The sequence below is a fragment of the Empidonax traillii genome, unplaced genomic scaffold (assembly GCF_003031625.1).
Source record: "Empidonax traillii isolate 1590-97213 ecotype Southwest subspecies unplaced genomic scaffold, ASM303162v1 scaffold915:size242376, whole genome shotgun sequence".
Classification (NCBI taxonomy): Eukaryota; Metazoa; Chordata; class Aves; order Passeriformes; family Tyrannidae; genus Empidonax; species Empidonax traillii.
The window spans coordinates 195826-219445 of NW_020956108.1; the positions used below are offsets into that span (position 1 = coordinate 195826).

Below are 23620 nucleotides of genomic sequence, written 5' to 3' on the forward strand. Positions count from 1 at the left end.
TCTGCAGCGATTTGCTTTAAGGCTTTATCATCTGGCAAACGGAGCACGCGTGGAGATGGTGGGAATTGATTTGTGCGTAACTTCTTAGAGAGAAGGAAGTATTTTTGGAATGGTGGAAGAAGACAACTTTTTATTTACTACACTGAATACTGTCATTTGAGCTAGTGTAATTCAGCTTTTAAGTGGTATTCGTGTTTTGTAAACCGTGGATGACATGTGCTGTCACCTTTGGCTTTTAAATTTTAATGACACGCATTTCAAGTTGGGATGATTGTCTTTTATGCTGACATCATATTTGACTACTTGCATCAGAATCGTGATTTTTTTACTTTTTATTTTAACATATAAATCTTTAAATGTGTATTTAGAAGATTTCTCAGTTATGTAAACAAGGAATATTGGTAGCCAACCATGCTTTCTGTGAAGTGGTAGATCATTTATTTAGGGTGGGTTTTATGTTTTGTTTCTCTTTCTCTTCTGAAAGAAAGTGTCTCATGTAAGGACAAAGGAGGGAATATATTAAATAGTTGGATTAGTGAGGGCTGTGTCTTGAAGTACTACTGAGTTGTAACTCATGCATTTATGAATTACACTTGTCTCGTAAAAAGCTGTATATTTTCTTGTCTGGGGTTTCATACTTTCTGGCTTTCTAAACAGAATTACAGTAATAGGAATATAACTTTTAGGGTGTTGTGTTTTTTATTTTATTTTATTTTTGAAGAGACAACTGTTGAAACTGAGGAACATACTGGATAAAATGTTCTGTATGGTTTGGGGCACGAGAGGCTGGATATTAATTTTTCAGACTGTGGTAAATTGGCCAAGCAATTCCTTAAAGGAAGATTGATGCCATTCCTGTTTCAAGCTAAAGTCCTTCAGCAAGAGCAGCCTGTCAGCTGCTGAATTAGCCTGTGCCATCAGACTGGGTTTTGATAAGACTTTCTTTGGGTACTTTCCAACCATACAAGAGCATCCTCCTGTTTAAAACTAAAATGGTTTGTAAGGATTTAGGAAGGAAGAGAAAAATGTTGTGATTGTGTTGTGCAAGCTAAACCTCAGTGTGTCTATGTTGAAGGCTGACAGGTGATACCAGGGAGAAACTCACTGCAGTGTGTTTTTAGCCCTTGGTTACAGTAAATGTAAATTGCAGCACAGACAAGTGTAGTTTCAGGGAAGTCTGAGTAGTAAACAGCCTGACATTATTATTATTATTATTACAACATAAGTATTATTATTACTATATAAGTATTATTAATAATAATAATTTGAAACAGTGATATTTGGATAAGTTAATAAAATCTGTGTTCTCACACTAGTTTTCTTCATTTGCATACCTGGATATTTGGTATACTGTGCAAAAAACTCCTACTGCATATTTATTAACTTAGCAATGTTGTAGTAGTGAAATTTCACTGGAGAGATACCATTAATATTTTTACTCTCAAAATTCTGTTGAAATCTGAGTTTCCACAATGTATATTTTTATATATAAAAATATTGCATATTGTATATCTATATATTTTTAGGATGCCTTGAGTTACACATGCAGATGTAGTTATGGTTGCCTTTATGAGGTGGATTTACATGAGAAATACAGGAAATTTTGTTCTTATGTTCTGACTGAGAACCATAAATTGGAAAGAAAACTGGAGATTATAGAAAGGGGTTTGCAGTCTAATAATTACTAAAGTCACTAGGGATAAGAATAATCCAGCACTGCATGGAACAGTCATTACTGCAGACCAGGTAGTGTTAGAATTATCTGCATTTCAGTAAATTATAAAACACACAGTACAAAGTACTGGTTTGAATTTCTCAGCCTGTGGTTCTGTGGTCACTTGGGGTTTTCACAAGCTTGGATGCTAATCAAAGAAACGTTCCCATTCTGCCCCTGGTAGTACCAGCAGCACTTCTTTTGAATCTTTTTTATCTTTTTTAACCAAGTTTAACAGTGGTACATTATCAGTTACCTGTCACAGCAGTTTCCTTGGGGTTGGCATAAGGGAAAAGGATGTGAACACGTCAGGACAACTATAAACTGCTTATATTGGCCTACAGTATTTTAGGGCTTTATCTTCAGGCAATACAGATTGGAAGAAAACATAGATATATAAGTCAAGGTGATGCACCATCTGGACATAAGATAAATGTTTCTGTTCTCCTTGAGACATCTGTAAGTGCTTTATAAACGTTTGCATGTTATAGATGTGTGCACACACAAAACAGTTCTTCCCACCACTAGTGGAATAACACATCTCTGTAGTACAGTAGGAAATCATATTAATATTGTCCAACCAAACCATAAAGAGAAAAATGATGGGTTTATGATGAGAAAAAAAAAGAACTGGCTTCGTGCGTGATTCTGCAGTCTATTTCAACAATCTATGTTGTAAAAAGGTGAAATCAGAGTAATGATCTTTTTTGGCTTTAGTGAATAACACTGTGATAGTATTTATAAAAAAGAATAGTGTTATTTGTGTTTTAGAAAAGAAAATGTGTAGCTGAATCAAACTGCATTGTGAACTACTGGTAAATGTAATGTGATTACTCTGGCAGGAATTTGTGTTTTTTGCAATTTTTCGTGAAAAGTATGGAGAAATAAAAGAGACAGAAATAACGTGGACATGGATATTATGATTGCTGGGGAATTAGAAATAAAAACAAAACCCAAATGTTGAAGAGGAAACTAAATATTTATTTTTTTTTCCCTGTATAATCTGGCTGTCACGTGTCTTGAGTAGCAAAAAATTCTGGGGATAAGGAATTGGGTTACTGTAAATGTAGTAGATTGGACTAGGTAATTAAGGACCAGATTGTGTCAGAGTAGATGTGGAAAGTGTCGTGAGGGAGGGTGGTGGAAAAGGGCACAGACAGAGACCAAAGGCACTTTTGCATTAGGAGAGATGCTGCCAGAATTTTAAGGGACACCAAAATGGGAAGAGAAGCAGAGATGAACACAATAAAATCTTTACAAATATAGGGTTGTGAATACATAGACAATGAGGCCATAAAATAGAGACATATAATTAGAGAGATGGGCAAATGATTAGAGAGATGGGCAGTATGACGTTTAACAAGGGCAAGGGCCATCACCCAATCACCATTGGTAAAGTGCACAGAACAGTGAACCCAGAATCAGATTATATTTTAGGATTCAGAAAATGGTAAATAAAATAAATAAATATTTTCTGGAAAAAGTTGCACCATCAAAGGCAGAGGACAAAGGTATTGAATAAAGAGCGATTCTGAATCTGCAGTTTTGTTAAGTTGCTCTTTTCTGTGAATGAAACTTTTTGAAAAAAATCAAAAGAAGTAAGAGTGATTTAGGAGACAGAAAAGGTTGTAGGTGGATAGTGGAAGACATGCCATGCCCTTTTATTGAATTCTGTAATGAACTACAGAACCTGTGGGTGAGGGTAGAATAAGGAAAATTGGAGCAATTTCACTAAATTTCAGGATAGGATTTAAGAGTGCAGCATAAAGGCTGCATTTGGGGAAGAAGGAAAAGGTGATAAAAATTGGTTTAGCAACTGAATATTCTGGTTTTAAAAAGTCATGGTGGGCAAATGGCCACCTGGTGCAACGTGGCACTTTGAAGTGTGCCTGTCAGGATGGACCTTGTGGGAAATCAGTGCTTAGTGGCAGTGGTTAGATGAAAGAAGTTTCAGTTTCCTGGGACAACCAGGTTTATGAATAACCCATCACCTGTGGACAGGTAAAAGCTCTGTCTATAAAATGAGTAAAACTCACTGTCATGGCTCTAGCTGAAGAACTAGGGACATTGAATACAGAGAGAAATTCCACATTTTGATTGTAGAGGATCTTGGTCTCTGTGTACTGTTGCAGTGTTTCTGTGTGTGTAATCTTGACAGGGCTTGGATCTGGGAGGCTGGAAAATCTCTCTCTCTGTTTTTCGTCTTGATAAGTTCTGGTTCCAGTTCTGGCAGACTTGCACCACATGCTGTGGAAGTGACGTGTTGAAGTCATACATGCCATTTGTTTAAATTATAAAAGGGCTTCGTGCCCCACAGTCTACTCTGCCTTAGTGAGAGGGAAGGTAGAGAGCACTTGCTGTGGGAGGTACAGTCTTACAGCTTAGCAGAGTTTATTATAGAGCTTCTGCCACAGACTGAAGTCAAAGGAAAAAAAAAAAACCAATCATCAGATTTCCTAAAATAATTGATGATGTTTGGGATTAAATACCTTAAACCAAACAAGTTCCCACCCCCCAGATTTTGTCAGGAACGACGTGCAAGTCGCCCTCAAGGTTTGGTGGTGATTAGTTGTTTTCTTAGCCTTGTCCTAACTCTTGATATTTTGTTCCAAATGTTTGTTTTAAAGCATAAATTCTGCCCACAGATGTCTTTGTATATTATCAGAAAAGTAGAAGTGGCCTTGAGTGTATTCAGATGGTAAACTGGAGCAGTTCTTTGGAAACATGGACAAGGTGTGTTTGGTAATCTTCTTCTCATGTACTTCTGTTGTGGAAAATGAACAGAAGTCTGGCACTTAATCAAGTGCAAATAGTTTTCACTCTGCTTCTATATTTTACATGTATAATCTGTCTAACAGGTATATTTAGTGTGCTATTAATAGCTCATTTAGTGGTGTCTGCTGGGGTGTAGATTTATTACAGTGATTAAATGAAGTGGATTTAGTTACAATCATAAACCTCAGAGCAAGTGTGTGCAGTATGACTGATGCCTGGGCAGAGAAACAACAGGCATCGTGAAATAAAAATCAAAATAGTGTTTATTCTGATTAATATTCAGGCTGTATAATGGTTTATTTCTGCCAGGGTACAGACTATGATTATTTTTTCCCTGTTACATTCTTCTGCAACATTACACAGGAGACACTTAAGGGATTACAATCCAGTGTATGGTGGAGTCTTAAAGACTAGGGCCATTATTTTTGAGTGGCTCAGTTCTTCTGGTGTAATCTGGAAGTTTAGTTTCTTAATTGTACTGCGCTTCCCTGTATACTTTTGGCTTGGAACGTGTGTTCAGGAGTATGGTTGCTACTGATGGACTTGCTGGCCACTTCAGGAATAACTTATTCAGAACCTTATATAAAAAGCAATCAGATTTCAAACAAGTACCCTTTTATATGGCAAAGGGAGTAATCATATGGAGTCTTTATTCATAATACACCTTGAATGTTTAGTGACAACTAGAATATGTCTCAGGCTTGACAATTGCTTCTGTTCCGTGTCAGTCAGTAGGTTGGCTTCTTTGACACTGTTTTAATCAGAAATTGTAATTGGATGGACATATGGCTTTATCCAGTGGCAGTCTGAGAGCTCTCTTTCATTGCTGATGCCTTTGTTTCCAAGCAGGTATTTTTTAAAAGTGTTTCTTAGTCTGAAATATATCTAATAATCTGAAAGACGTGCCCATAAAAGAAGTTATGTATCTTCCAGTGTGTGGCAAGTACAGTGACGGTGTAGTCAACAGATGATTAAAGAAATTTTTGTGTTATGAAACTTCACCTGCTGTGAAAAATACTCAGGACTATTTTTAGTAAGAGCTAAAGAAGTGTAAAAAAAAAAAAATCAGTCTCTCTGATTATTTCTGTGCTGAGTTGTCTGCTTTTTTTTTTTTTTTTGTTTCCCTTTTACACTGTCATCAGCAAAGGTAAGGTAGATTGAGTGTCAGCAGTGGGAGACAGACGTGCTGATACCTTGATATTAAAGCATATCAGATCACTGTAAGGTAACTAACTGCCACTTAGGTGTATATTTTTTGCCTGTGTGTGTGTCTGGAGGTGGAGTTAAAAGCCTTTATGAAGCATTGGAGTGAGTTATGAATAATATGTAGGGCAAGATGGAAAGGAAAAAAACCCCATGTCTTTCCCTATAGCCTTCAATTTTTTTTTTTTTTTTTGAAGCTAGAAGGCTTTGAATGGTTGATATGCCTTATCACAGCTTTAATTGCTGTTTTGGTGTAATGTTCACCAGTCTCATGAAAGAATACGTGAGTTTTGAATCACACTGAGATTTTCATCTTCACTCTTCACACTCTTTGAGCTTTGTGTAGGGGTTTTTGTACCTAATACACGGTGGATAAATCACTGCAAAAGCAGGCAAGTGCATTCACTTGCATTCTGCTACCACTTGGCCCATGTGGAAAACACCATGCCAAGTGTAAGAAAGTGGATAGTCACACTCACACTTTTTTTTTTTTTTTTTGTGAGGCATTCCAGGTACAACTGATTTAATAATTTTCAACCAGTATATATTTATACAGAAGTGCAATTAGAATTCTTGTAGGTTTTTTTTTTCATTCTAAAACTGGCATTGCTGGACACAGAATCAAGGTTGATGGAAGCCGCTAAATTTTCTGTAGTCCTGAATCCATTGTACTAATAAAAATGAAATTGTGAAATTTTAATGTAAGAATCTTTGTATTTCTGTCCAGGGTTAGATAGCTGTCAAGTGTGGTGTGTTCATTATAAACGCTGCGTTTGTGTTTGGATTGTGAGTTGTGTAAACTCACTTTGTGAATTGTTTGCTAGCTTTTAAATTTCAGTTCTAATGTTGTCCTTGGGTTGGGTTTGGGCCGTGACGACTTAAAATGATTTTGGTGAAATTAGGACAATTTGTGATAATTTTTTTCTTACCCTTAAAACGTCATCGCGCAGATTTAGTCGTGTGAGATGTTGAAACGCAGATGTAAGAGCCTGGGAAGGAGAGAGGGGTGGGGAGAAGATTTGTTAAGATTTATTTTATTTCTCAATATCCTGCTCTGATTTTGTTGGTAATAAATTCAGTTAATATCCCCGAGCTGAGTCTGCTTTTAGCGTGATGGTAATTGGTGAGTGATGTCTCCCTGTCCTTACCTCAATCCATGAACACTCCATTAGATTCCCTCTCCCCTGTCCAGTTGTGGAGGGGAGAGGCTGAGAGGATCTGGTGGGTGTCTGTCAACCCACTGCATTGCATTAAGAGCTCAGCTCTACATACCCACCACTCTGCAGTCCAATTTTCCAGCCTCTTTAAGGGCACAGTGTTTCCTGGTGATTGGGTCCTGTTCTGCGTATGAGATAGTTCAAGATGATTTAGAATGCACATCAGTTATGGAAATAGCTCATTTAAAACCCCTGATTAATGTAACTTGTCAGAATCCAGATCCTGATCTCTGTGCTGTCACAGATTTTCTCAGTGCTCTAGATTTATAACTAATTTAAAAGGAGTGTAGCAGTGATTTGTGCTTGCTGGGGGAGCAGTCCAGTCCGGAGAACTGTTGTGCCTGTATAAAAGGGAGAAAGAGCTGTAGTTATCTGAAGTAGTTTGAAACTTAATCTGACAGGTCTTTCTGCCTGTATGAGTAAGTGCAAAGGCCTCAGCAGACCTACTCTTGAGTGTTTACAAGGGCTCCTTGCTTCAGGTTCTGAGGTGGCTCAATGGCTTGTTGTCTCCTATTGCTTTGTTTTACATTCCTGGGTTTCAAGTCAGCAGTTCCCTGTAAGGTCATGGTCCTTTGCAGCATCTACAAAAGCATTACCAGTCGCTGACAAGGTAACAGATGCATTCCCCACAGTCTCCTGGGCAGTAAAACTGGGTTGTGTGGAAGCATAAGACTATTGCAGGAGTTACTACTCTCTCTTTTAAGAGAGCAGTTAATAAAAGCAAAAAAAAAGTGATGATTTTACTTTATAAATAATGTCTGCTCCATACATTTTACTTATTTTCTACAATGTGTTTGAGGTCATCTTATGAACTCCTGTTTGCAGCAGGTGTTATCACCTCCCAGGTCTCTGTTGCTGAGCATTGAGGAGCCAGTTTGGGGCTTCCTCAAGTCAAGAAGCAGCTTTCCAGAACTACTAGAATGGTTCATTTGTGTTATACAAGCTAGTACTTTTTTTTTTTTTTTCTCTCTTCCTGTAGTATTGAAAGTTTAAAATTGAACAAAACCTGTCAATCATTACCCCCCAACCACATCCTTTATTGAAAGAACTCCTTTACTCTGTTCTGCTGCTTTTTTGACAGAGGAACAATAGACATTATGGTCAGTGGTTTGGTCTGCAGCAGTGACTGCCCTAAACCTGTTAATCCTTATGATGTGTGAAACCCTGTCTTTTTAGAGCTGTGACTCTCCTGGCCTGCCCTGGGAGCTTGACATGCAATTATTGGGTACAAAGTACTTATTTTTTTTTGATGGTAGGTGGAAAAAGTCAGTTCATTAAGAGCATCTTGAAATATATCATTGCACAAAGCTGATTGCTTGTGTGGACTTGGCTCAGAGCAGCCGCAGGAGCACAATAGCAACAGCAGCACAGAGTTCTCTCTCTTGTGAAATCATTTACAGTGTGCAACCTTTTCAGGATTCATGTATATGGAACAAGTACATTAAAAGGCAAGAAGATGCCAAAAAACATGAAGTTGTTTCTGTTCCCTGTAGAACATAACCAAAGAGTATTGAAATCTGACTATAAATATCTTGCCCAAATGTAAAATAGGGGCCTTGCAGTTACTGTTTTTTGGCAACAGTTTCTGGTAGCTCTGTGCTGTCACCCCAGTGCAGAAGGCAGTAGCTTTTCACACAGCACATCATTAATTTGAGAGCCCCTGGTCACAGGGTGGTGAGGGTGCCAGGCAGAGCGGAAAAAGCTGCTCTATGCCAGAAGAACAGCCCAGCCAGTGAGTGCCCAGTATTTGGTTTGAGAAAGGCAATGGGTAATCTTTAGTCACCAGATCCTTGCCCTGTTCTTCCCCTTGATGTTCATTATGGGCTGTAGTTGGAGAGAGGATACTGGGCTAGTAGGCCCACTGGAATAACCAGGTTGATTTATTTTTGTGTTCTTCGGGCTGGAATTATTATTAGAGCAATTCTCTTTTGGGTAAGGATAATATTAACCATTTATATATGTATATTGTATTTGTGCAAAGAGGCTGTTCCTTGCAATAGCAGTGGAATAGACACTAACCAGAAAACTCCTCTCAACCTCCTCTTCCTACTGATTTCCCCTATTACAACACACCAAGGTAAAACCATTAAGTGATTTGTCAAATGTGACATCCTGATCCAGGATTCAGACTCTGCTCCCAGTGTGATAGGCCTGTTCTTAAACCATTGGGCTGTGATTTCTCCACAGCCCTGTGGAGAACTGTCAAAGACATTTTAAACACACCTGAAGAATCAAACAAAGAGTCCAAAATAAAGCATTTGGGTATATGTGAAATTTAGGTTACCTATTCACTAAGTCACATGCTGATGTGCTTACTGATAAAACCACGGGTGTTGAGAGGTTTTTGGTACCTCTCCCTTATACAGTGCACGGTGCAGACATGTGAATCAGTGAAGAAGTCCTGAAATTAGGTGGTTTGTGTTTATTATTTTTGCTGTGCACTGTGTGACCCTATTGCTGTTAACTACTCTCCCGGTATCTGTACTGAATTCAGGATGTTACCAGGTCCTTCAGAAAACAATGTGTATTTTTTTCATCAAATGCTTGCAGTGGAGTAAAGACACACTTTAGCTGCCCTTAAATCAGCTCTCCAGCTGCAGTGGTTTAGTTGTTCAAGCAGGTTCTTGGGTAGTTCTCTCACCCTTCTGTTTCTCCATGACTTTAGGAGTACAGTATTACTCTTTGTGGTCTTGCCTTTGGAGGGGGATGTGGGCAAAAGAGGTTCGCTTCCAGATTCCCAGGTGGGTGTAAGTAGGCTGTTTGACTTTCCTCTCTGCAGCTCCCACGGCCCTCATTGCCTCACCATTCCCTCTGATCCCCCTCTGCATCCTCCCTCCCTTCCTTTATCCTCTCCTGGCTCCTGCACCGCTGTGAAACTGTGGTGAATGCTGCAAGAGTATTTGGAGGGTGTGATTAAACATTTACAGACTGAGGCTGTTCTCAGACATGGCAAAAGGCATATCCTTCAAAAAAAAAAATATATACTTATTTTGAGAAATAGATGATTTTTTTTTTTTTCTACAGTGCAGCTTCTGGTATATACCCATCACAGGAAAACCTTATTACAAAAGGTTTACTTGACCACATTAGTGAAAATGGCATCTTCTGGTAATAAAGGTTGGATTGCCCTGTATGTAGGTATGGCTCACTTTTGTTTGCATGAGTCACATCGGTTGGCTCACTATAGTTTGGGAGGTTGCATTTATTTTTTTTTTTTTTTTGAGCACCAGGAATGGCAAATCTGGAAGCCAGGCAGAATGTTTGATGGGACAATTTGCATCTTTTTATCTGGAAAGATTCTCCAGTTCAACTGTTTCACAGTGGTGCTGGTGTTTTAGTCTCTGCAGTGTGCTGGAAAGTTGGAGGCACCCCTGTGTGTGTAGAGAGTTCTTACCTAAAGTGTTCCACGATAAAAATAATAAATGTGTCTATGCTAAGTGAGCATATGCTAAGTACAAGACTAATGGCAAGCTTATAAACACTATACTGAGAATGGTACCTGAAAGAAATGTTGAAGTGAAAAAGAATCTGTTTTGGAACCTACTGAAAAAAAAAAATAAAAATCCAAATGATGCTTTGAAGATTGTATCATCAAAATGAATTATTGGGTGAATTCAGTACAGGAACTGCTGGAAGAATGTGAATTAAAATAGCTCAGAACACATTATGTGCAGAGGGAATTAGAAGTTAAAGTAAACCAAGTAGAGGTGGGAATTGAAGGTGTCCCGCTTTTCAACGTAATTTAAAATTCAGTCATCCAAGAGTAAAAATGAACAATTTGTATGTCATAAAACCGAAGAGTTTTTATTTAGGTATTCCTGAAGGGCCAGAGCTGTTTGACCTGTGTTGTTATTCTGTCAATAAAAACTCAAACAACTTAGTGTGTCACCTTGATAGTGCTTGCAGTTTTCCCTCACTTTTCTTATTTTTTTATTTCTTTTTTTTTTTTTTTTTTGGTTGTGAGTGTAAAGAGGGGAATTGTCAGGCTGGATTTTTGAAGCTGAGCTTCAAAACTGACTATTTATTTGAAAGCCGGATGCTGCACAGGCACATCAAGAAGGGATTGAAATTTTAAAATTATGTAAAAATTCACGAATGTGCCTGTTGTTTTTTTTTTTTTTAGAAATGTAAAAGCAACGCACATCCATACCTTTGTGCACGCCCATCTTACCTGTCTTCCTCTGCAATCTGTTAATTATGTTGGAACCTAAAGGGTATACATATATGCCTCTCATGGATTATGGGATGTGTTTGCTGCCACTGATGAACAGGCTGGATAACTGTTCTCAACAGACAATTGTACTATTAGAAACTACTAAAAGCACCTTGAGCGTATGATTTCACGGTGTCTGGTGGCTTTGCAAAGGAACTGCTGCCAGTGGAAAGCCCTGGGACGGGAAAAAAAAATAAATGGCAGCTGGGTGTGGAGCTGCTAGGACACTTGCAGGGTTGACGTCGGTAATATCCACTCCCCTGCATTAATTACAAGGGTTTACTGATGCTCATTTAACATGCCACTTTTATTACCAAGACACGTGGTTGCAGTGCTTTTCTGACACCTGTTATTTCCTCCCTCTGAACAGAACAAAGGAAACAATAGTCATCTGGTATTGCCATGACATACGTTATTTCCCAATAAAAGATGGAGGTAATCAAGTCAGTCCTGCATGCACGGCACACTATTCCCTTAGCCCTGGGAGAGAGGCAAGTGAGAAAATTCTTAATGTGCTAATTTTACACCTGACTGAGCAAGGTATGTGTCTAACTAAAAGGAAGTGATTGACTCCAATGAGTCTACTTACATAATTAAGAGGCTTGTTTTTTTTTTTCAGTTTCGTGCTGAATATGCTTTACTGTGTTGGTATCATGCAGAATAAACACAGACAGCAAGCATTCATCTTCTGCTGGGGTATCGAGGGGAGGTTGAATTCATCATTTCTGAAGAAGGGAGAACTGAGTAGCCAAATCCACCCACTGCTTATCTCTGAATCCTTGGGAAATAGAGCGCACTGGGAAGAAGATTTAGAAACTAATTTTCGGTGACATCACAGAGAAGGAGTTGAAGCCGAAATAAAAATGAGTGGGAATCTATAAGTAATTTCCAGTGGTTATTGCCAAGTGATTTTCATTATTTATTTATGCTTTTACAGTGTAAAAGCACTGGAATTCAGAAGTAGCTCAGGTTTCATCTGCTCAGTATTTCCACCCATTGCATTAGACGTCCATCCAGTCAAATAAGTGCCCACACACAGCTGGAGTAGAGAACAGACAATATACTTCCCAACTTACTGTAACCACCAACACATGGAATTAGGCATCCTTGCACTGGCTTTTCTGCTCCCATGTTTGCCACGGGTTCAGCTATGGGATGGGAGAGAAAAGGATGGGAAACCTCTCTGGCTTCCCTTGCCGCAGTGCTTTTCTTCAGAAAGAAATGGAACTCTGGGTTTATTTTTATTTTTTTGAGTGAGGGCAAGTTCACCCTTGTGCTTCCCAATTCCCAGGCAAGTGCTTCAGCAGCTGATAATTTCTCAGGACACTGAGGATGGCATATCCCCCTCACCTTGATTTGCATGGACCTGTGTGGCTTTAGGCTGGGAGCTCTCTTTGGAGGTCGGTGTTTTTGTGAGCCTCCCTGACGGGCTCTCAGGGTGCCTGGGCACGAGGACAGTGGGGCTGGAAGTCTACACAGGCTAAGGCAGCTTGTTTTCCAGTGACTCCAGCTGGCAACACCTTGTTCTTTGCCAAAAAGTTTATCCATGTCTTAAGGTAACTGGCAAAACTCCAGTGCCTGGCACTTCTCATGGGCTTGGTGGGTTGGCTGGAGAATTGTGCCTAAGCATTGTCCTGGTTCTGGCCAGGACAGGGTTAATTTTTAGAGTAGCCTTTAGGGGGGCATGGCCAGGACCTGGAGGTTATTCTAACTTTTCTGAGGAGAGAGAAAGGGATCCCTTCTGGGTAGAAGGATGGTACAGTCAGGTTTTGTCAGGGCTTTCCATGGGGGTGAACACTCGGCATGCGAATAATTCTTCTCTTACACGCTCACTTATTAATATTTTTGCTGTTACTGTGCATTGTCTTGTCCCGTTGCTGTTTCCAGTAAATTATTCTTAACTCAACCCATGATCTTCAGCTTTGGTGCCTCCAGTTCTCCCTTCCATCCTGCTGCAGGGGAGGAGGATGGGAGGACGGGTGAGTGAGAGAGCGAGCAGTGTGTGGTTTCAAGTCTTTCAGTGGGAACACTAAACTGGGGAATGCCATTCCCTAAACCTCGACAGGAAGGCTGAGGAATAGCATTTTTAGATGTAGTTACATAATTCTGTCCACATGGGATTTGAGCTATGCAGGTTCTTTTTTACATTTTCCTTGTTTATTTTTTTCCTTTATGTGTTACTTCTCTTACTGTTCCTATTGGTGTGCTTGCCTACTGGGGAGAGTTACACCTAGTGACACAGTAAGTTATACCTAAAGCATGAGATTTGTTGCATGAAAACAAGTGTAATTAACTGTCACTGATAAGGGTAGATGTTAGAAATCTGTAAGCAGCGTTTCTTTGTGCCTAGCACTTGAAACTGAAGATTGCACATTAAACAGAAATATGATATATATCTTGAAATACAATTTCGGGTACTTCTGTGATGTGTTCCTAATCTCTGAACTGTGGTGTTTTTTTTTTTTCTATATGCTTCAAAGTCTTTTATATTGCTGTGTTCTAGCAGTTGGTGAGAAATACACTGGATTTCAGTGCAAATAAACTGTACTGTAGAATGTGACAAAGCTTAACATTAGCAAACCTGGCATTTTCATTTAGATACAGTTATATTATTGTTATCTAAGCCTGAATGTTCTTTCTGATGCCATGACCCCAAGAAACCTTGTAAACTGTCTCCCAGATCGTACCTGACAGGTCCAGTAAGTCCCCCATCTGCTCCAGATAGCCATGCTGGGTACATGTTAATGAGGTAACTCGTGAGGGCGGGTAGTCTGTTCTTGCAAATAACACATCAAACTGCTGCAAGAGCTTAAGCTCTTCCTCCTCATGAAATTTTGCAGGTATGGTGAGAAAAAGCACCTCCAGTAAAACTTTGTTCGTGCCATTTGAAGAATACATGCCCTCCTCCGACACTTCCCACTGTTTATTTGGAACTGGACTCTGATCGCTCTGAAGTGTCATTCATAGGTTACATTCGCGTGTCCCGTGTTGGCAGCTTCAACACACAGCAAAAGCAACGTGTATCTCCACTTAACTGAGCCACTTAAAGCACTTCTGTCATCCACAGGCTGACTCTGCTCTATGAGGATGAAAATACCTCTAATTTAAGGGAGGGTATTTTAACCCTCTAGCTGGAAACACCCTGATTTATAAAACAGGCGGTGGATGGAGGTTGCTGGAGATGGTGCCTGTGCAGGCAGTTCTTCACATTTACGTGGATGGTGGCATTTGTTCATGAGGAGTGTTGAACACACATTCAGAGGCTTTAACGTGGCTTTTTTAGTGTGTGCGGTGATAAATGGCTGTAGATGTGGAAATGTCATAAAAGCACACGGTCTTATTAGAAAGGAGGAAAGTAGAAACTTTCGTTCAGTGATATATGAATCCCACTTACACTCGCCAAGGGGAAAATCGTAGAATGGATTGGGTTGGAAGGGACTTTAAAGATCATTTGTTCATAACCCCTGCAGTGGGCAGGGACACCTTCCACTAGACCAGGTTGCTCCAAGCCCTGTCCAGCCTTGCCTTAAACACTTCCAGGCATGGGCCATCCACAGCTGCTCTGGACAACCTGTTCCAGTGCCTCACTAGGCTTGAAGTAAAGGAAAAAAAGGGAAAAAAAAAAAAAAAAAAAAAGGCTTTGCTACCTCCAGTGTTGTATCTTACTCCTCGCTACTCCAAGTATGTCTGAAGGTCCATTTTAATTTGCATTTAGTAACCTACAGTCAATATAATACTTCCTGCCATGTTTCCATTATTATTTTTATGAAATTAAGATGCCAATATAATTGCCAGCGTTATTGTTGAACCCAGCCTACCCGCCTTTTCATGAAAGTCCCCAGTTAAATAATCAACTTTATTCAGTCATGTTAGGTATTTCTCATTAAACTATAATAATTTGAAGTCTTTTCCAGTAAGTCAGGTGAGACTTTCTCTTGAATTTATGATAATTATATTGGTGATAGATCAAATAAAAATATCTTCTGTTAGCAGGGTTATTTGCATTTCACTTGTGATGTCGACTAGCTGACATGAAATCTCTTTTCTTTTTATTGCCTTATTTCAAGGATGCAGGGAAGTGAATACTGGGTATAAAATGACAAGAAGACAAATAGATGTTTTAAGTTTGAACCAACACAAAGCCTAATGTGATTTTTGTTTTTCAAGTCCAAAGTCAGTGCAGACATTTAGGGGGTTCAAATCTGATCCTCAGCAGTTGTGGATCATATTTATTAATCTTGTTATGTAGTTGTGCATTTAAACAATGCTGAAAGAGGTGTTTATTAATGTTCCTTTTTTTTTTTTTTTTTCCCCACTGAGGCATTTGCCATGCTTGTATAGATATGATATGTTGATAACATATTCTACGGAATTTCTGGGTTAGGACACGTTTTCTGAAACTAACACCAGCTTTTTGGGTGGCGTTTGTAGAATCGTGGTGTCATCTAAGTTGGAAAACACCCTTAAGACCATTGAGTCCAACTCTACATGGTTGTAGTGATGAGATGACAGTGATATTAAACCCACTTGGCTCGTGAACACGGTCATATGGATGGGCTGGATCTGTGTTTATCCGTCTCTTCCCTGTGATCCCTCCCTGCCCGGGCTGTGTGAGTTCTGCAGTGCCGTGCTGTGCTGCTGAGCTGCTTGGTCCCCGTAGGCCTTCGTTTAATGTGATCAATACTGAGTTGATAAATAAATAGGGGGGAGAGAGAGAGAGAGAGAGAATCGAGCAAGTTCAGACAGACCAGGGAATCTCATCCGCGCTCGGCGAGTCGATCGGATCGGTCGGGTCAAAGTTGTGTCCTCTCCCCTGCGGGAGCCTCGACTCGCACTGCTGTTCAAGGCTTCTGTGCACAGAATGAATGGAGGCTGTATTTTGGACGCATCACTGCCAGTGTCTTAGAACACCAGTTAATAAGGGCATGGAAACAAGTCTGCTCCTGATGCCCATCACTGCCTGCGGCCATCGCCGCGCCGTGTGGGCTGGTGAGAAGCAGAGGAGAGGGTAATTCAAGGAAACAGCGTAACTCAATTGTCTGTTTCCCTTCTCATCTCATACTTTCCTTCCTGATTTTAATGACACAGCCGGGTGGACAGGCTCTAGGCCTTGGAGTTATTTTGGATTGTCTTTGAGTGATTTTTTTTTTTTTTCCTTTTTTCTCTCGTTTCTTCTTGACTTCCAAATTGCTGCCGTCGTTGCCCGCGAGCTGCTGCTGAAAGGGCAGGACCTGTGGACTGTCCCTAAGGGTGTCCTGGTTCATAGAACAGCCAGCTGAGTTGTAGAGCAAAAGCTTTGAGTTTGCTCTGCCACAGGACAAAGGGTATTAACTGTTTCAGTGCGTTTTTTTTTCAAAAGAAGTATATTAAGGTCACTTTTTCTCCCAAATCTCCCAGCTGACAACATAAAATGTTACTTTGCCACTAGGACGGCATTTCTTTTGCTGTCATCCTTTGCTGGGGATTAGCCTTGCTTTTTAGTTTCTTTGGTGTAGAAGAATACCTCAGTGTATTTGGTTTATTGATTTTTGAAAAACACATGCTGTGACATTAAATGAATAGTTAAATACCAAACTGTTAGGGAGAAATGTCCCTTTAAGTGTACTTTAGGTTAGAATTTATCAGGACAAATACTTCCCACTTGAAATTCAGCATATCACCATGGACTTAAGCGGGCAATTATTTTAAAATGTGTTTTTTCTTTGCTGGTTGATTTATTGTGAATGAAATCTAGATTGATTTCTGGAATTTATATTGAAATCTTGTCCTAAAGGCAGAAGTCCTCAACTCAGCTCAGTTCACATATGGTGTAGCACTGAGAGGAAGAAGGAGAATTGCCATTCCCTTGGCAGTGGGCAGGCTGTAAACTCCAGGAGGCCAGTCTTCAATGACCAGCAACGAACTTGTGAAATATGGTCAATTATTTTTGTTATTATTTTTTCCAAGGCTGTGTTACTGGGCCAAGGAGTACTGGGGTTATACAGATTACTTTATTTTTGCAATCTGTTTTACTTTTTCCTCCGATCTGCATGAACCTTTGTCTTTCTCATGCATCTTCATCTTTGTCTCATCACCCTCTTTCCAAGCGAGAAACTTGTGAATATTCTGGTTGGAAACTTGTGTTCCAGAGTTCTTTGCCACAAAAAGTTGGTTGCAGAATGTCTATTTTACACGTTCAAGAAATGCATTTTTCTCTTATGCTGATTATTTCTTTTCCAGCATTAGAAGCCTCTCTAATTGTGAACTTTAAATAGGAGTAGAAGTGTGGCTTGCTTGTACAGTGAGAAACTGTTTAATTTCCAATTAAGTACTGGGGCAGCAATGCCTTGGGGGCAGAAAGGCAAGAGGGGTGAAGAATTCCTTGGTGGTACTGGCTGACTGGGTGATTATTAGCAATAGGAGATAGTGAAACTTAATTAGAGTTTCTGATCTGGAACAGTGTATTAGGTTTAATTATGTCTGGAAGTCTAGTATTCTTACACTTTTTCTTTTAATTAAAATGTATGAATGTGAGTAGTGAAGCTTCTAAGTCTCACAGTCTGAGAAGACCAAGAGACATTGTCTACATGAGGCCAAATTAAAAAAAAAAAAAAAACAAACACAACAAAAACACACAAAAAAATCCCGTGGTAAAAGCTGAGGAAGTTGGAATAAAGGTGAACTGAAATATCTGACCTGTAAGAATTGAAATGAATTTCAATAGTGTACAGAGCTAGGCTTCTTGGCACAGCTCCAGTTGATATCTGTGTGATCTGATATGTAGCAATTCATCCTAATTTTGAGTTGTCATGGGGTCGCTCTGTGCTCTTGATTGTCCCATCTTTGATGTCAAGCATAAACGTTGAAGATCCAGTGTGGGGAACATTCAGAATCGTACAAATGTGGTCCCTGAGCGTCCTGGGGAAATTCCAGTTGCTATTCAGCATTGGTGAGCTCCAGGGACCTGTATGTCAGCAGTGGATGAAATAATTAATTTGCTGGATTTTCACAGCATGGTTTCAGGTTTAGGAGTGTTACTAAGATGCCGTGTGAGATAAAGCAGACAATATAAAAGCGCACAAATTAAAATTGAAAGGGATGAAATAATGTAGGGAAATGCACATTTCTGGTGATGAAAGTGCTGTTAAAGCCACCCTAATTACTCTTGGTAAGAAAATGCAGTAATAAAGGTGACACACATTACAGTATGAACTGATCAGCCTCAGCATTCGTTCTTACGTTTTAATCTCTCCTGAAAGGGAGTGATCCACCACTCCGATGCAGCTGATGGTGGTGATAGATGCAGACCATTTCAGCAATTCTCTCTGTTTTGGCAGCTCCACTCACTCATCTGCAGCGCTCAGACCGCTGGGATAGATCTCCCTGCAGTTTGTTTTGTATCTCAGCAGATTTTCCCTCTCAAGCGATGCTTTTGTTATATGTTGTGTGAGATTGTATTTATTCCTCCTTGGAGTCTGGCTGAAAATGGCAACAAATAGCACAAATACAGTAAATCCATGTATAAATGGAGTTCAGGTGGTTCTTTTTTTTTGTTTGTTTGGTTTTTTTTTGTCTCTGACCTTCAAGTGATGGAAGGTTTTCATTTAGTACAGGTCAGGATTTTAAGTTGAATGAAGGTACTAACACATCTTCCCTTCAGAAAAAAAAGATGCAGAAACAGAGTATGAGGTGGGATGTAAGCGTTTTATCTGCCTTAATCTGCCTTGGGGAGTTGGGTGGGAGACTGAAGCGTGGAGGAGAAGAGCAAATGCAAGCTGTAAGCAGGCAATGAGGAACAGCTGATGGGCCAGTAGTTTGTGAGGGGCTTTCTTCAGTTGTGGGAAACACATGGAAGAGAGCCATGCACTGCTGGGGGAAACTGAAAATCCCTAACACCCTTGTGTATTTTAGAGGTCTCTGTGCTGCTGCTGAAGTCTCTGCACTATTATTTTCATTCTGCCCCTCTCCCTGGAGTCATGAAATGCCAGTCTTAATTCCAAGTACCTAAGAGTAGTTTACTAGAGGCATATACTGATAAAATTTGTGTTGGATTAAAAACATGTGTGTTATAGGAATATTATGGGAAGGGAATAAATGCCAGTAAAACAACAGTAAGATCCTCCTGGCAGTAAATTGGTAGCTGTGTTCTGTTCAGGGTCTGTCTTTGGGTTTGGTGTAGGCATGGGCAGTCTGTGCATCTCTGGAGAGCAGGGCAGGCACACGGAAACAAAAGGTGGTTGTTTGGAAGGGCAGGTATTGTTTTGTAGATGACTGTTGACAAAGAAGTAGAGCCAAGATTTATAAACCCCAAATTTTAGTGTGAATGACATAAACTGTAACTTTAGGACCTGATTGCTTCCTGTGTTCCTGTTCATGGTTTAAATTGCAGTTGAATATATAAACTGCAGCAAATAACAGTCCAGGAGCTTGTGGAGAAGAAAGGTCAGAAACTCAACTGAATTTATGGCTGTTAGATGTTTATAGAGTGCAGTGGCTTCTACATCTTCCTGTTGCAGCAATCACCTAAAGAACAAGGTCTCGGGGATCACAGAAATTGGAGCTGGAGAGGGATTTTTGACAAGAGGCTTGCAATTGCTGAAAGCCTCTTCAAGGGTCTGAGCTTTGTTTTAGATCCATTCTTGTCACCTTTACCAGTGTGGAACAAGCCTTTATGTTGTGTATTTTAATGCATTGTCGTGTATTGCAGCCAATTGTAAATGGGGGATAAATTATTATCACTTGTGTTACCTAAGAAAATTATGTTTCTTGCACAAAAATTAATAGGCAAAACTTACAAAGCGTTGTGACAGCACCACCCACTGTAGTACAACAGATGTTTCTTTTTTTTTTAAACTCAATCATTGTATCCTACAGTGAGTTAAATGGGTTACAGCAAGGTTAAAACTTTGTCCTCGGTAATGTCCATAATTCAAAGCTTTCTTGTGATAGTATCATAATGCTGGAGAAATGACTCCCACTTGTAGCATCTGAGTCTTGGACATGTTTACTGCTCTATCTCTTTCTCATATCAGCAAGTCAGGTGCAGAGAAAACATCTGAAGATGTTGTTAGTGAGTTAATTAGTACAATCAATGCAAAGATAGATTTAGTAACCAGAGTTATAGCGCAGAAATGTATTAAATTTATATTAGCTTGGTTTTTGTGTGTGTTTTGTGGTTTTTTTTCCTCTTGATTAGAAGTACTGCTCAGTCTGTTCGTAGAATAATAGAATGGTTTGGGGTTGGAAGGGACCTTAATCCCCATCCTGCTGTCCATCTTCCTGAGTGGTGAGGGAAGAGAGGTTGCCTTTTTGAGGCAAGAAAGTTGTTGAGTACCTCACCATCTGGAACTTTCAAGCTGAACTACCCTTTTTCTCTCTGCTGTTTTTGCAATAGCTATTTTGCTCAGTCATCAGTTATCGTGGTTTTACATGTTAGTGGCTGTGTTTATTGGAGATTGTAAAATCCAAATAATAGGAAATGTAATAAATTTCCCTATGAGCAGATTTTCGCCTTGAAATTTACTTAGGCATTGCTGTGTGCTGATACATGTGAATTGGAAAGATTGATTTTTGATAGACTGCAGCCCTTTTTTGTTGGTGGTAAATTCTACGAGGAATTGAAAAAGAGTAGTAGACTTCTGTTGTCTATCAGCAGCATGACAGTAATCTTAGAAAGCAATCTGCCAACAAATGATGCTGTAGAAAAGAAACTTTACACTCAATGGGCTTCCTCATTACCGCAACTTCTGCTAAAATAAACAAGTACAGAGAGCTTGGTTAGGAAAACTTGAGTGCTCCTGAACTGAGGCAGAGACCTGCGACATAAAAGCATGTTGCCTTGTTTTGCAGATATATTTATGGCTGCCCTGAATAAAAACTTGGAAACTTGGCATTGGAAAAAACCACGTATGCTCATAGTGTGTCTGCTGCTTATATTTTAGTAGCCTGGTTGGTTCCCAGCAGGTTTTAGAGGCGTCTTGATTTCTGACATTCGTCACCCTGTGAACGGTTCTCGTTGGGTCGGGTTCTTTACTGCGGTGTTTGGGGTGTCCACTCAGCAAAGTCTGCTGCAGTCTGTGAAACTACCGATCCTATGGATCAGTAAGATCCACTAAGCAGACTCTAAATAAATGCAAAATGCTTCCTGAGAACGTTGATGCTTCCATGCACCAAAAAGGAGAGAGTTCTTTCAGCACTGTTAACTGCGCCAAAGCTGCTGTGGGCCTCATTCAGGCTTTGAAATTCAGCAGAAGCCTTTGCAGTGCATTAGTCAGGATGGATCTGGGGCTGTTGCAGGGTGTTACTCGGTTAGAGGGTAGTACTGAGAACTTGGTGTGAAAGCTAGTAGAGAGCATGGTAGGTCACCATTCAAAATACCAAAAAGGCCTCGTTAATCCTAACAATTAATGTATTAAGGATGACCTTATGGGGCTTTTGTGAAGGCTTTCACCCTGAGTTCTCCTCCAGGAAGAATTATATGGTCTTGTGGATTAATGTAATCATCGACTTTAAATGCTATAATAACCTCAGAACTCTTAGAAGCTGATTACAGGGAATCTTTTCTGTACAGCTGAGGCTTCTCATTTTGAAGTAAGAGGGAGAGAGTGAGGTGGTATTGCTTTAGGTGAGAGGGAGCTGCTACTGTGAAGCAGCTCAGTGAAAGGTGAGGTATTTTCACTAAAAGCAAAGAAGCTTTAATGCTGTGCAAAAAACCATGGAAGATCTCATTGGAGATACTGTGTGTAGCTCTGCCACGTTTGTTCCAAAAAGGTGATTTTGAATGGGAAACATGTTCAGTGATGACTTGCCAGGGTGTGTGCAGGAATGCAGAATCTATCTGATAAAAAAGGATTAAAGAGGGTTTTGCCTTTTTTAGCATAGCAGTATAAAGCCTATGAAGAGCTATTTGTACCATGTACAAATTTAGTGAGAGGTAAATATCAGGGGAGAAGAAGAAAATCATAAAGGACACTGTAGATACAAGAGCAAATGATAAGAAACTTCAAAGAATAAAACAGCTTGGGAATAAGAGGAAGGTTGCTGACCACTCAGGGTGTTAAGAAACCAGAATTTTGTTAGTTACTGATTCCATATACAGTTATTTAATAGAAAAATCTGAAGGGGGAAGAGCCTGGAGATGGGAAAGTACAGAGATGGGCTGCAAGGATTCGGTGATTACCTGTGCTGCCACAGTTGTAGCAGCGCTTCTGAGCAAAACTTTACATATTCTGCCTCACTCTTAGTTGTTTATGTGTGAATGGGAGGAGAGGGATTATCACTAAAAGTCACCATGGTGTTTATGAAAAGATGTTTATGAAAGATTTTTATGGGTAGGGTCCTAGTGCTTTACTACTTCTGTGTGCCCCTGGAAGAGGAGCTGGCCATCATCTGCATGAGGGATTATGACCATGAATAAGATTGCAAAACACAGGGAAGAAAGAGTCCTGACACTGATAAATTATGATGTATTTACTAAGTCAAGGTCTTTCACTTAATGAGGAGGTGCCAAAAAAGTGCTTTTTAGCTAAGCTGTCCTATTTTAAGGTGTTTAAAGACATAATAAAGACATGGTTTGCATTTCAATGAAACGGATCAAAAAGAGAAAATCTCTTTGCACGTTTAATACTTGGATTATTGAATAAGAAATCTAACAGTTAATGCATTGCATTAAAAAAGGAGAGTGAAACTATTTCAAGGAAGAAGTAAATGAAGAGATAAGACCATTTGTATCTTATTTCAGGCAGAAGCTAAAAAGTTGAGAGATACAGAGGTTTGGTTTAGTGGCACAAATAACTGTGTGGCTGAGGTGGCATGAGGACATATGAAACAGAACTCTGGCTCTCTGCTCAGGATGTGTTCCAGGTGTTAAGGTGGATATGATCAACGTGGTGTTAGGTGTGTTTTGAGATGCTGGCTTACTGTGCTGTTATTGTTTGTGTATCCGTGGTACCCGATGGGTACAGGGAGCCCAGGATGTAAGTAGATATGTGAAAAAGCAAGATAAAATTACAGGAAAATACTTACTGTATTCTTTCATTGAAAGAAAACTCTCAATGAGAAAAGCCTCACTTATCTACTGATGAAGTTCAGCTGTCACCCACAGCATGATTTGCAACAGTTCTGAAAGACAGCAGTGGGGGAAAAGTGGCCTGTCTGACTGAGGAGAGCTTAAAAAGCCAACCAAAAAAACCCAGCCCCTGCACCCTGCCTGTTTGGATTTTAAACGTTGGTGGATGGATGAAACTGAGGCTTGTCCATGGCAATGTTTGCTCTGAGCTGTGTGAAGAGAATCTAAAACCAAATTCAGTGACCTGGCCTGAATGAGGAAAAATTAAATTCAAGTGAAAAAAACTTCAGATCTCACCAGCACGTATGCAAATGTTTAGAAATCAATACCGCTCAAGCCAGAGCAGTAAATAAAGATGAGCACTGCAGTCAGCTCTTGTATCATTTAAGCATCTGGTCTACTACAGTCAATGCCAAATTTAGTTCATGTAAAATAGATGTAAATGAATGTCT

At 39.8% G+C, this 23620-nt stretch overlaps 1 protein-coding gene across 1 annotated transcript in view; it reads left to right on the plus strand.

Annotated features, from left to right (window-relative positions):
* Positions 1 to 23620, plus strand: part of NELL1 (neural EGFL like 1) — a 206520-nt gene that overhangs the window by 163746 nt on the left and 19154 nt on the right. The gene's annotated exons all lie outside the window — the stretch shown is intronic.